Genomic DNA, 14,249 nt, shown 5'->3' on the forward strand with positions numbered 1-14,249 from the left:
AAGTGGGATTCTTCTGATTGTCACCTGAACTGGGTTTCACTGTAGTTCTGGAGGAGGTAGACAGAGAGGCAGAAGAAAGGAGAGAGTTAAAGCCTTTACAAAAATTCACAGAATGTAGGCAAGTGATTCAGATCAAGAGCACTGCCGTATTGGTAGAGAGATGGGAGAACGAACTGGAAAGAGTAAAACCCAGCTCAAGTACTGCGAGGGGAAAAAACAGTCACAGCGCAGCTGCTGTGGAGCAGAGTACCTGGGTGGCACATACACTAGAAGTGTCCCTTGATCACTGCCCCCATCACAGACCTCACTTGGTTGTGGGCATGCAGGAGGATGAATAACTTAATTTTGACCTTTCTTTATATTTATTTCCAAAATTATTCTGTAGTATATGAGGGGAAAAAATTTATTTTAAAGACACTTCTTATAAATGTCCCTAAAATGATGTCTATATGAACCTAAGTAAATAACCTCAAATTATAATAATCTTAAAAAGCATTGTGTGAATTATTTTTTATTAGTAAAAATCAAATGTCAGAAGGGGCTTCTGTCGAGAGTGGCACACATAAGGTAGATCATTTGCTCTTCGTCTGGAATCAACATCGAGAGATCTCAGAAGCATAATTTTTTGGTATCTGGGCAGCTGGTGATCGTTGGTCCTGGTGCCCCTGGTTTTTAGTCTGGAAAAGCAGAGTGTTTTTTTCCAGTCAGCTAGAATGGTAATGTAGAGTTTTTCCAAACATGCGTGTTGTCACAGGTTTTGTAATTTCTAGAGCTCTAGCAATAAATTTTTGATGACCAAAAAAAAAAAAAGAATCAAATGTCATGTTAATTAACCACAGAAACAGATCCCACAGTTAAGGCAATAAGCCAATTTTCAGAATGCTTTTTAATGTAAAACTGTTTCGCTAGGGAATTAATATGTCCTTTGTAATTTTTAATAACTTATGAAGCTATTTGAATATCAAAAACCCCACCTGTTTTCTGTAACAGATTGATAATTAGGCAGAGATCTTGGAAGATGTAATTTTATTTATCAACTTATATTCAATTCACAGCTGACTCTTCACATTGATTTTCCTTCAAATGATTCATTAGGATTCTTTAATATAGAGCTCTTTAATTGTGGTCTTGTAACTGAGTTCTTTAGAAATTGTCTCTTACTCTGGAATCTAGTTCCTTAAATTCTCTGGCTCTTAATGCTTAAGTTACGTTAGGAAATGTTCCTTTTGTTTCCACCAGTATTCACTCTACACCCTAATTAGTCTCTAGATATCTCTTGGGTATGTAGCTGAGATATGTCTTGTTATGTTAAGAAAAAAGGAAGTGCAAAATTCTTGAATATGTTGTCTTTGCAGAAGAAAGTGTCAATTAAAGCACTCCGTGTTTTTTCTGCACGTATATATGTCTTATCAAAATAATTTAAAATTCTTTTCACAAGATGATGCAGAGTTTGAAGGTTGAAATCTAATACTTTGTACAATGCCTACACTTTTAAATAGTTGCTTCCCATAATATAAAGATAATTTTGCTCATGATTTGAGGCATCTTCGAAACATCTGTCTATGCAATGTTTCCTCCTACTTTTAAGGATATTCAAAATAAATTACCATATTCTTTAGATTAGGTGGACTATTATTCAAAGAAAATGGCTTTATTAAAATAATTATATATCCCCACACAGACATACTTCCCCCACTCTAGTTTGGGAATTTAAAATCAAAACAACAAATTAATCTGCAAAACTTTTCACCATCAAACTTACTATGAATCTGCTAAGGTGTCACTACAGCTCATTAAGGGCAAGGGCTGTACCTGAGTCTTACTCATTTTTTTTTTAATTAAATTTTTTTTGGGGGGGGCTCCGTTTGGTCTTTGTTGCTGCGCGCGCGCTTTCTTTAGCTGCAGCAAGCCGGGCTGCTCTTCATTGCTGTGGGCGGGCTTTTCATTGCAGTGGCTTCTCTTGTTGCCGAGCACGGGCTCTAGGTGCGCGGGCTCAGTAGTTGTGGCACACAGGCCCTAGAGCATGCGGGCTTCAGTAGTTGCAGCATGTGGACTCAGTAGTTGCAGCGTGTGGGCTCAGTAGTTACAGCGTGTGGACTGTAGGGTGCAAGCTCAGTAGTTGTTGTACACGGGCTTAATTGCTCGGCGGCATGTGGGATCTTCCCGGACCAGGGCTCGAACCTGTGTCCCCTGCATTGGCAGGTGGATTCTTAACCACTGCGCCACCAGGGAAGTCCTTACTCATCTTTAAATACATCTTTGTGACAGTGCCTGACAAATAGAAAGGTCTAATAACCTGTTTGCAGAATGAATGAACTAACTACTCTAACTTCACCTAATTGCATGTAATAGCTTGCTCTCCTTCATTATGATTGCAGTTATATAAAGGGTGTTTTATTCATTTTCTGAGTATATTTGAATATGCATCTAGGCTAACAATAGAAATTTAAATTTTAATCATTGCTTCTTCAATTTGGAGCACGGAGAGATGAAGGGTCACAGTGTAAGGGTTTGCTACATGTTAACCTTTGCCTATATCATGCATTCACCTATTAATATTTAATGACCACCTACAGTGTACGAAGTTGTGTGCTAGGCACTGAGAAACGAGTACTTAAAAATATTTCAAATGTTTAGCAGTCACATGATTCCTATCTTGGATTAAAATAGACTTTTATTGTTTCTAATTATTTAATCATCTTCCTGTAGAAGAATTAGGTATGCTTGTCACATTGACATTGAGTTTAACCATATGTTTTAGGCTAATGAAATATGAGTGTAAGTGATATATGTTGCATTTGAACAAAAGTTTTAAAAGGCATTGCGTGGTTCAGTCATTGAATTTTCCTCTGCCATGAGAACAATGTGCCCCAAATAGTGACAGCCCCTTTATCCTGGGTCCTGGAATAAAGAAGGATCTAGGAACAGAGCCAATGACAACCCACAGCTACCTTAGTCTATATTAGTAGGAGCAAAAACTAAGGCATTTTTTGAGTAGGTTACTGAGATTTGGAAACTTGCTTTATCCACAGTGTAGTCTTCGAAATGTGACTAATATACATGGACAAAGTTCAACAGTAGTTTCCCAGGTAATTTTAATGTCAGAAAATTATTCTCACAAAGTGGCTTTCTGCCTTAAAAAATGTAGAAATTTCTACTGATCACATTGAAAAATAAAAACTAGATCTGTCTGACTCCATGATTTATCTACTGTACCAAATTCCCTTTAATGTAATACTAATGATAATTGCTGTAATAGGAGTATGAGATGACATCTATCAAACACACTCTTTGACTTTATTACACTTTCATACTTCATCTTCCCAACACTTATACATGGAAGGCATTTTTCTTTTCTAGGTTAAAAAAATTAAGTTATTTGCCCAAAATCACATCTGTCTTCACTCTTACCCACTTCTCATTCTTGTTTCTTAACTGCTTTTCAAACAGTTTTGGCAGTAAAAGTCTGTAAAGGAACTGTGATACAAAGGAAAGGGTTCTGAAGACAGAAGACCTGTTTCACTCTCCATTACTAGCTATGTGACTTTAAGGGCATCACTTAACTTACTTATCACTCAGGTTACTGATCCGTAAAATGAGTTTGATGCAGGCTCAAAACAAGAAATATACATGAAAGGTCTTTATAAATTATGAGGTACAAAGATGTATGATATTGTCACAGTTATATAGAAAGAATGATCTTCCCTCTTTTGATCATTAACTTTGTAGGTCAACAGCAATTATCCACAGACTTCTCATGGTTTTACCAGAAATATCCCCTCTGTGGATTCACTCTTTACTGCCAACCTTTTTTTTCCCACTCTGCATACTCCATTTCCCAATCACCAGTGATCAAAAGAAAAAAACAAACTGAGACAGAAAAATAGACAGTCAGAAATGTAAAGAGGCATAGTCAGCTTTATTTATAATGATCACTCTCAGTTAGGAAGAGATAGCCTGTGGTAACCAAGCTCATATATCCAGGAATTTAACCTTTCCTTGTCAATGACATAAGAAACTTTTTAATATCAGATATATTTTGCAAAGATTAGGCAAGGTTGCTTTTTAAGCGACTGCAGCAGGTTGCATTTTCCAAAGACAGCTGTACCAATATCTCCCCTATCTCTCATCTCTTGCCACTGTCCTATCAAAAGAGAGAGCCTATTTCTTTACTCCTTTAAATATAGGTGGACCCTGTGGCCTCTTTGACCAATAGAACATGAAAGAAATAATGCTATCCTAGTTCCAGGCTTAGGCTTTCATTGGCCTGGCAGCTTCCCCTTTCTGCCTCCTGTAAAGCTCACAACTGAACACTCATTCTTGGGATGCTTCCTCTAGAAACTTAAGGCACCATTCTCTGAGAAGCCCAAGCCACTTGAAGGTCCATGTAAGCATTCCAGTCAGTAGCTCTACTTAAGCTCCCAACCATCAGCCAGCTTCAACTGCCAGCCATGTAAAGTGCACCATCTTGGATAGCCAGTCCAGTCCAGCCTTCAGATGACTGCAACGACAACCGAAATCTCACTGAAACATGAAGGAAACTAAGCTTGAACAAGTCAGCTCAGAACTTAACCTACAGAACGATGCAAAATAATAATAAATTATTTATTTGTTGGGGTGGTTTGCTACATCGCAATAGCTACCAGAACACTATCTACTGCATGATTTTCCAGACGTGATTGTCCTTTGTTTCATTCTATAAATCCATTAATACAATTTAACTAAAACCAACATGATTTTTAAAATCATTTAGTGATTTCATTGTATTGATGCTATGTGTTTTTAAAATTCTATAAACTAACTTTAAAATGAAGACATTATTTCACGTTTTGAAGCTTACTGTAAAAACTTTTAGGAAAAGATGGACTAGCATGCGAAGACAAAACATATTGAATTTTTATTCAATTATTTGCGTGGGGATTTGGGGATCTAAACTGAATTTATTTTAAAAATAATGGATTTTGAAGACTCAGTAAGACAGGTGTTCAAGTATCAGTTTTCTTGCATTTTAAATAATGTATCATAGCTGGTAAATTGCAACCAGGTGTTTCCCACTGATTTCCTCTTTTGTGGGGATCTTTTTTTTTCCCCAAATGAAAAATACCTTTCTTCTTTTTTGTAATTATAAAAGTAATACACACTCTTTATTGAGAATTCCAGCATAGACTGTAAAAAAAGTAGAGGTAAGAGTCATTTTAATATTCACATCCCAAAGATTGTGTTAGATAATCAAGTGTCTTTGGCAAGTTATTTCATCTCTCTGTGATTCAGTTTCATCTACAAAATCAAAATAATAATAATTCTTAGGCTTTCTGTGGAACTACATAAAATGATACATGCAGAACACATATAACAGAGTCTGGAATAAAATAAGTATTCAATATGTTAGTTTTAATTAGTAACAGTTTGATGTATAAGTGTGTTTCCTTCCAGATTTCTATTCTAAGCATGCATAATTACATGTATACACTTTTAGCAAAACTTTGTGGAATCATAAATGCTTAGTTTTCAAGCTAATTTTTTTAACTCTTCACTATATCATAGGGATATAGTTTTACAACAATACATAGAGATATGCCTCATTCCTCCTTATAACCACATTGTATTCTAATTTATAAAAACATATGTAAAATATACCCAGAGTTCTATTTCAATTATTTTTTTTTTTACAATTTGAGCTAGTATATAAAACACTGCAATGAACATTCTTATTTTAAAAAGTATCTCACGCATAGGATTCTATAAACAAGAAAACCAGAAAAAATAGTATCTTAAAATATATGGAACTTTTTACTCAAATAGCTCAGAATATTTTATGATCATATGGCACATGCTTTATTAACTCTAAACCCTTATAGAAACCATGAGTCTGCTCATCTACATGCAGACAAAATTCTAATAAAACCAATATATAGGACCACAAAAACTAGAAAAATCAAAAACCTAAAATCCCCATAATATTATCAGGCTCCATAAATAATCAAGTTTAGTTAAGGACTTTGGGTGCCTGTATTATGTTCAGCATGTCATGAAGAGAACCTTTATTTCATTATGTCATGTAAAATTCTAATCAAAGACTAAGTAAGTTCCAAACATATGTGAATATCTGAAGACAGAATTTGGGTAAAGAATATCAACCATAGATACTGACAAATTGAATGAAACTGAGGTATTAGCATGCTAACATTGAACTGACATAAAGATTAATACAAAACGTCAGAGAGTGAGTTATTTAATTGGTATTAACCCCCAGTAAATTTCACACAGCGGGACCAACCTGCCTGTCTTATCCTTTCTTCTCTGCTCCTTTAAGCAGGATATTCAAACACTAACAGTGATAGAGCCAAGAGGTTTGGCTTGATGGAGGAGAGGAAGGGAAGAATTTGACTCCAATAGTTTCATTAGCCCCTGATCCCAATCCTCCTACAAATACATGTAAGATCCCTGTAGAAACATCAAGCTTGCTATGAAAACACAGCTCTGACCAGTTTCCTGTTCCTCGCCTTCTAACCAAGTTCCTCTCATTTGACAATTCTGGATTCCCCACTGACTGCTAGATGTTTGGGCAACTTTCACATAATAAATCTTTTACATGGAGTCATGTGGACACATGCATGAAATGTTTTACCAGAAGCTTTTGGCTTCTTAGATTCATATGAAGTCTTCTTTTTCTAGAAGTGTTGTAGACAAATACATGCATAAATAAAGTATATCCCCTATGGTACACTGAATGATGGCCCTGGAAAGAGGTCTATGCCCTAAACCCCAGAACCTGTGAATATATTACTTTACACTGCAAAAGGGACTCTGCAGATATGATTAGGTTAAGGATCTTGAGATGGGTAGATTCTTCTGGATTTTCCATGTGGGCCCAATGTCATCACAAGGGTCTTTATAAAATTGGGGCAGGAATGTCACAGTCAGTGAAGGTGATGTGACCCCAGAAGCAGAGGGAAGGAAGAGAGTATGAAGACGATTAGAAGATGTGACATTAATTGCTTGAAAATGGAGGAAGGGGTTATGAACCAAGGAATGCAGGTGACCTCTAGAAGCTGTAAAAAACAAAAAAAGTATTCATCCCTAGAGCCTCCAGAATGCAGCCCTGCCAGCCCATTTTGGATTTCTGACCTCCAGAACTGTAAAATAATTAATTCATATTGTTTTAACTTACTAGGTTTGTAATAATTTGTTGTAGCAGCAATAGGAAACTAATACACTCCCAGTGAGGTATGTCACGACAAAGAATTGCATAGCTCGTTTCTTCACAGTAAAGTAGCCAAATATGTAAAGTTTAAGAAGAGTATGACTAGCTAGAGACACTTGTCATAGAAATATTCACGTGCTGAATTCTGATAAGAACACAAGCGTGGTTATATTTTATACCTCTCTTTGTAATCCTCACTCATTTCCCTCAGTGTTCACGCATAAGTTCATTCTAGTTGTATCCTTCCAAACTGACACAAAAGGGTATGGAGTAAACTACATCTTACTTTTACTGCTTTTTGTCACAATGATTTTGAACTATCTCTGTAGCTGTGCCAAGGATGAAGTGACTTGTTTCTTGAAGTTAGGATCCCTAAGTCATTGATAACCCAATATTCCCTAAATCTTAGAAAGAAGTACACCTGGGGTGTGTAAGCAAATGCAACTAACATAGTTACTTCAGATCCAACTCTGCTATGAGTTATAGCCATGCAGTTTCTGGTAGAACCTACTATTGGAAGTTTATTTATTCATTAAACTTGAATCAAAACCTTTGTGCAGAAGGGTTATGTGGTTTTAATAAACAAAAACAAGCCGAGAGTGGCATAATTTCATTTTATACTCAAATTGGGAAGTTAACTTATACAGGAATAACACAAGAGAATCCTGTGAAATAGACTATCAGTGTACACTGGAATAATAAAGTACAGAATCCTTTTTAAAGTGCTGAGGAGATTCAGATTAAAAGGTAACTGGAGCCCTTTGGGATTGTCTGTTACATTGCCCTTGACTCCCTAGGTTCCTGCAAAGAGAAGAGAAAAGCTACGATTCTTAAATTGTGTTTTTTAGATGAAGGCAACATGTATCTTTCTCATTGCTGGGTCCAAGGAACTATGAGAATGAGGTATCTAACATGGCCAGTTAGTGTCTTCATTTTAGACTTTCTTTTGTCACTTCTTTTGTCATGTTAGGAAGATTTGTATTTAAAAGGTTAATTACTCTTTGTCATACTTCTCCATTGGTTCCATAGTGCTCATAACAACTCTTAGAATAATTATGAAATGTAAAATTCACATTCTGTACCAAGAATTTAGTAATTAAAAACCCAAGCTGTAAAGTGGTAGTGAATAAAGAAAAATACTCAGGAGAACGAGGATTGCCAATCTTCCATGTTGAGGCTTAAAGGTGATTTTTAGTCTTTATATGTTGACATAAGGAATCTTTCCAATGCTGGAAATTTTTTCAAATGTTAAAAATGCCACAAGGGTTTAGATTATTACATGAATAATGAGCAAAGGAATTAAAACATACCAAGGATACGATACAAAATGATATAATAACCCAGTTATGTCATCTCAGAAATAAGGGGATCAATCCTTTTAAATGTATCATAATTAGATTCATTAAACCCTTCTTGATGTCCTTTGTAATTTCATCCTGTACATCTTGAAGTAACAAATTTCTTAAATATACTAATAATTATGAATAAAACTATGTTTTAGTTTCAATTTTAAGAATTCCTTTTTGTAACATTAGGAGGAACTGTCTTGTTCTAATTAAAACCTTTGAGGAGACCCAATAAATAGCACCTCCTTCCCTACCACACACCAAACATTAAACTAGTGGGAAAATATGATAAAAGCATGCAATTCCTGGAACAAAACTTCACCTTTACTACTCAAAAAAATGTCTCGGATAGCATTTTCTGGTTATATTTTTGGGAGGTTTAGACTTCCTAATATTAAACCCCAGAATACAACAGCCTTATCTACCCAGTTAGAGACATGAGAGAAGAAAATGTGCTCCCTTTGGTCAGGCTTATTCTTAAGAGGTAAAAAGAAGAGCTGAGTCAAACATTCCCAGCATACTGTCCCAATTCTGCCAACCAGATAAATCACACTACCTTTCCAAGGGCAAGGTGACCAAAGGGATGGAGAGGGGTCGGGAGTATTATGCGAATCTAGCTTTCTGGACATGAAAGGAAACATCTGGAAAGAAAAGAAGCAGCATTTCCCCACTAACTGGACTCACAGATTCTTTCCAATACACCTAATATGCAGTCCTTCTGTTTATCTATTTTTATAAACCTTGAGAATAGTCCCTTAATCTTTAATTTTCCAGATAAGGGGTATATCTGTAAAATGTATACTTCCTAAGAAAGTTTGGCCTGTTGCTCATTTTAATTGCGTATCTGGGGAACTTGTCTATCACTTAGGCACTTCCTGATGTCTAGTTAAGAAGGGTAACTCTTTATATTATCCTGGGAATGGATTAACCCTGTACTTTTTTACAGACCTTTTGTTTCTACTGAGCCTCGAATACCTTTCCTAAGGATGTGCTCGGAACTGTTGTTGGTCTACTCAACAGGAACATGCTGGGCCTATGTCTATGGGCAGCAATGAAAATGCTCACTGTAGCTTTCTAATGACTCATAATTGCTGGTTGAGACCAATCCATCATCTTGCAAATATCATCTGGATTCATTATTCCTAAAATGCCTTGCCTTCAAATCCACACTGAAACTTTTTCTACCATTCCACACAGTCAACATAACTAAATCTCTATTCAGTGTATTCCCCATAGGTCAAAATTATACTACATGCACAAGCTCCCTGTGATTTTACTGAACTTTTGTAAAAATGTCAGATAAGACAAGTTCCAGAAGCAATTTTTGCTGTGTAGTAGTTTCTTACAGATGCCTGGTAAAATACTACAAATTAGCAGCTAAAAACCACGCCCATATATTAGCTCGTGGTTCTAGAGGTCAGAAGTCTGGGCACGGTGTGGCTGGGTTCTCTGCTCAGGGTCTTACCAGGTTGAAATCAAGCTATCATCCCGGGCTGTGGTTCTCACCTGAGCTCAGGTCTTCTTCAGGTGTACTGGTTGATGGCAGAATTCATTTTCTGTGGTTGTAGGTCTGTGTCCCTGCTTTCCTGTTAACTCTTAGTTTGGTGCCATATTCAGCTTCTAGGGGCTCCTGATCTCAGCTGTTCAAAATAGGGTGTTTGCTTTCTTCCAGACCAGCAAAGACTTCCCCTCCTGTGACCAGCCAGAGAAAGATTTCTGCCTTCCAATGTCCCAAATGATTACGTTAGGTTCCCCTGGATAATCTCCCTTTCTTAAAGTCAACTGTGCCATATGATGTAAATGAATTGTGAGAGTTAAACCCATCATATTCACTGTGGCTAGACTTATGCAGGATGTATATACCAGAGACAGAAAATCTTGGGGACCATCTTAGAATTCTACCTACCAAACACTGTTAACAAGTCCTAGGCATAGAAATGCCTGATTATTTCTCTCCTTTTTTCTTTCTTATTTTTGAATCAGCTCCTTATCTTTGCAAAACACTGTCCAAATGAGACTGTCATTCAATTTTTAAAATCTCTGGTAAATATCTGTTAAAAATTTTTTTAAGTCTAAATGAATTACTTAAATAAACAGGTACTTAGAACCAGCCAAACCTGGGCAAGGGTCTGGATTCTCCTTCTTCATGGTGACTCGACCTCAGCCAGTTTAGTGATGTAGTTATGGAACCCTTTCAGTCTGTTTCCCTCTATAAGATGGAGACAGTAATTCCCACCTCTGGAGTGCTGTCAGTATTTAATGGGTGTGTTAAAATTCTTACCACAATGCTAGGTTCAGAGTAGCCAGCTAACAGTTTCTCTCCTTTTCCTTCGTTTTATTTATCTTTTCATTTTGGTTCTGCTTGGTTTTTATTTAAACTCAGAAACCTGCAATAGATCAAATAGACCAGATTTTGCCTTACAGAAAAATGTTACCGTTCCACCAACACATTATTCTCAACAGGGTTACAGTATTCTACAATTTATTACCATTGCCAACACCTTGCCTGGTATGGAAGAGCTCTAATTTGTTGATCCCTCTTAAAATGCTTATCATGGGAATCACACTGACCAGCATATTGATCATCAAAATAATAAATTACATACTTGGGGCGCCAGCACCACACCTTGAGTACTTTAAATATTGATCATGGGAGGTGATTTATTTATATTGGTTTTGTACAACACATTTAATGCGTTCTACTTATATAATGCGGTTCTAGAACTACTCCATGTCTAATAGAATTCTTAGCTGAGTTTCCTTTTCTACAGTGAGTAGAACTTCAGGGATCAAATTTGTTCCCCAGTTCATTGCCTTTGTTTTTTTTAATCATCCAATAACTTAGTTAACTTAATCAGTCGCTTAGAAATTATTTGCAAGTGTCCCTCAAATTAGTTTTTGCTTAATTTTTTACACTTGACATTTGACTCTTACTAGGTTCCCTGATTCTTTTTTCACAATTTCTTCACTTCGGAAAAAAGTCTTAATTTTTTTTTTCTTCATTCAAGTGTGTAGTTTTATCACTTAGTCACGCAGGACTTGTGGTCAAGTTACTTTCTTCGAAATACATTGTGGTGCTTTTAAATGACTTAAAGGTTTCCCCTGGGATATTAATGAGTAGTTTTTTTTCAGTGTTTTAAATATTCTGTCAGTTTGGCTGTTTCTTTGTTTTCTTTTCTATCATTAGGCACCCTCCTTCCAATGGATATTTTTGGTTCCCCTCACTTCTATTAAAATGTTGAATTTGATCATGCTATTACCACTTAATAATTACCACTCTTCTGACCACTGCTCAGAGCTAAACCTACTACATTTCAGCCTCCTTGAAATTCTAAAGGAATTTTATCTCAAAGTCATTTATCATATCCAAATACCTGACACCCACATTTTGTCATGGTTACGATTTCTGCCAATCTATATGGGGATAAATGTGCCTTATAACTATTACCTGGCTTAATTTTTTGGGTTCTCTTTGTCTTGTTTAACATATATGATTTATCCTCATTGTCCCAATATTTTGCTACATCTTTATTCCTTAAATATGGACTGTCTGCTTACCAAGTTTCCACTTACTTCCCTTGTTTTGTAGTATTTTTATCTTGGATGAATCAATATTCAAATATTTTTTGAATGCTCAAATCGAGTAATTTGAAGAGAGTTAAGAAAAGAATAACACATAAAAGCACAATAAGGAATGGTGCAGTGTTCCAGGCTGAGTAACAGTGAAGAGCCATTCGAAGAGGCAAGCAGAGGGAGTGATAATTACTGGAACCCTGGGGCTATGTGAGGGCTGCCAGAAACTGAAATTTAGTGATGGATGCATCCAACTCTCTGCAACCCAGTAGGACTAGAGTGTAAGGAATAAATACTCCATCACTTTCCTCCCTTCCTTCGATTTCCTACCGGAAATCCCCACTGGCTAAAACCCAACTGGAATTCAGAGGATAACAGAGTCCTTTCAGCATCTTCTCTTCATTCTGAGCAGGAAAAGAAGGATACAGAGTGAGCCTGGAAGGGAAACTGAAGAAATCCTGCAGAAACACCAACAATGCTTACACCCCAATCTCAATGCCTTGTTAGAGAGGATGTGGCTTTAGAGCAGCATATGCCATTGTTCAATTTTTCTCCGTCCAACTGGGCTCTCAAATACCATTCACTGTCCATATATTTTGTCAAGCATTCCCTATCACCATGGCTCCTGAGATGAGCTTGGAAATACTTAACGCATTCTTAATTAAGATGCAACTTGTTGTCACCTCTCTGGGAAGCTTTCCATAAAGTCCACACGAAGACACTTTGAAATACATGATTGTTTCTCAGGTGCAGTTCTTAGAAGGAGCAGCATTTTAAAGAACATTAATGGCATCAATCCAATCTCCTCTTGTCAATCAAAATTTTGGAATAGGGCCTTCTTACTGTGCTTTCCAGTGATGTTACTAGATGACTCAATGTTGATTCGTTTCCTGTTCTTGTTAGCATTAATTGTAATAATATTGTCTGTTTTCTTTGTCCCTAGTAATTTACAACGACAGTAAAGGAAAGGAATCTAAGAAATAGTCTTTTCATCTTAAAAGTCTGAATCTCTTTCTTTTCAAATGTAATACATGATAGATCAACCTTGCTAGTGGTTTTATAATGTCTACTGAAATCTCACCAGTGTGTTCTATCTAATATTTTTTTCAGTTCTTCTTTACCATTTAAGGGGTGATAAAAGTCTCCATTGCCATCAAAACATCTCTGCCATTGGCACACCATAGTGCCTGAAATTCCCATCTTTAGAGAAACTTCTCTGATATAGGACTTTTTATCTCCAGGAAGTTCCTATCAAGTGGGTTTAGATTAACTAAGAGAGGTAACATGTTGACATACAGAATCACTAATCAGCTTCAAAGTCATCAGGCAAAAAGAGTCGTTGACATTCAGATGGAGGTTCCCATTTAGAGAAGCTAAAGGCTTAACCTTCAGCTGATGGAATTAACCCCGGCTCTTTTTTTTTTTCCTGTCTCAGTTTATTTAACAATAGGTAGTAAGAAATCAAATTTAACAGTCTATACAGTGATCCAAAGTTCATATTTGTAAGTAATCAACTTTAATCCCATGATTTACAAGTTGAGGGTTTTTGCTTTCTATTTTCAAGTTTTACAGAAAGTGTGTGTGTGTGTGTGTGTGTGTGTGTGTTGGAGGGGGTGGGTGGGCAGGTAAGGAGGAAGAAAGCAAGCAAAGAAGAAACCCCAGGGGCATTTTGCATGTTAAAATCATCCCACTGGAATCGTTCCTTACCCTCTTTTTAATTTTTTCCTTTGTTAGATGTAAAAATAACGAAAAAAATTCTTTCAAGAAACAGAACCACGATATATAATACATCAATTTGGCAGCTGCCCCTGTATATTTTGAAAAAGTCATTTTTCTCTCTACATGTACAAATTACTTTAATACTTGAAGTTTTTACGATCAGACTTATGGAATAGAAGATTTTCTGGAGCACAAAAGTTGACTTGAGGGGAGGAAAGGGGGCTTTTTTTCCTTTTTTTTTTTAGACATTTTTAAAAGAATGAACATCTTTGAATCCAAAGAAAAAACTTGGTATTGTAATATATATTTACATAGAGAGAGAATGTAATTTTCAAGTAACATTAACCCCTTTTGTCCTCTGGTTTTAGAAATGTTCTTTTCTAACTCTTCCATAAAGTGAGGAAACT

The 14,249-nt window shown here is 36.3% G+C and overlaps 1 protein-coding gene and 1 non-coding gene across 2 annotated transcripts in view; both read left to right on the top strand.

Annotated features, from left to right (window-relative positions):
• KCNH7 (potassium voltage-gated channel subfamily H member 7) overlaps positions 1-14,249 on the top strand; it is a 448,518-nt gene that overhangs the window by 275,819 nt on the left and 158,450 nt on the right. The window lies entirely within an intron of this gene.
• Positions 534-667, top strand: LOC112393662 (U11 spliceosomal RNA). The gene has a single exon (XR_003001976.1). It is a non-coding gene; the product is annotated as a U11 spliceosomal RNA (small nuclear RNA).

The sequence above is a fragment of the Neophocaena asiaeorientalis genome, unplaced genomic scaffold (assembly GCF_003031525.2).
Source record: "Neophocaena asiaeorientalis asiaeorientalis breed wild unplaced genomic scaffold, Neophocaena_asiaeorientalis_V1.1 scaffold72, whole genome shotgun sequence".
Lineage (NCBI taxonomy): Eukaryota > Metazoa > Chordata > Mammalia > Artiodactyla > Phocoenidae > Neophocaena > Neophocaena asiaeorientalis.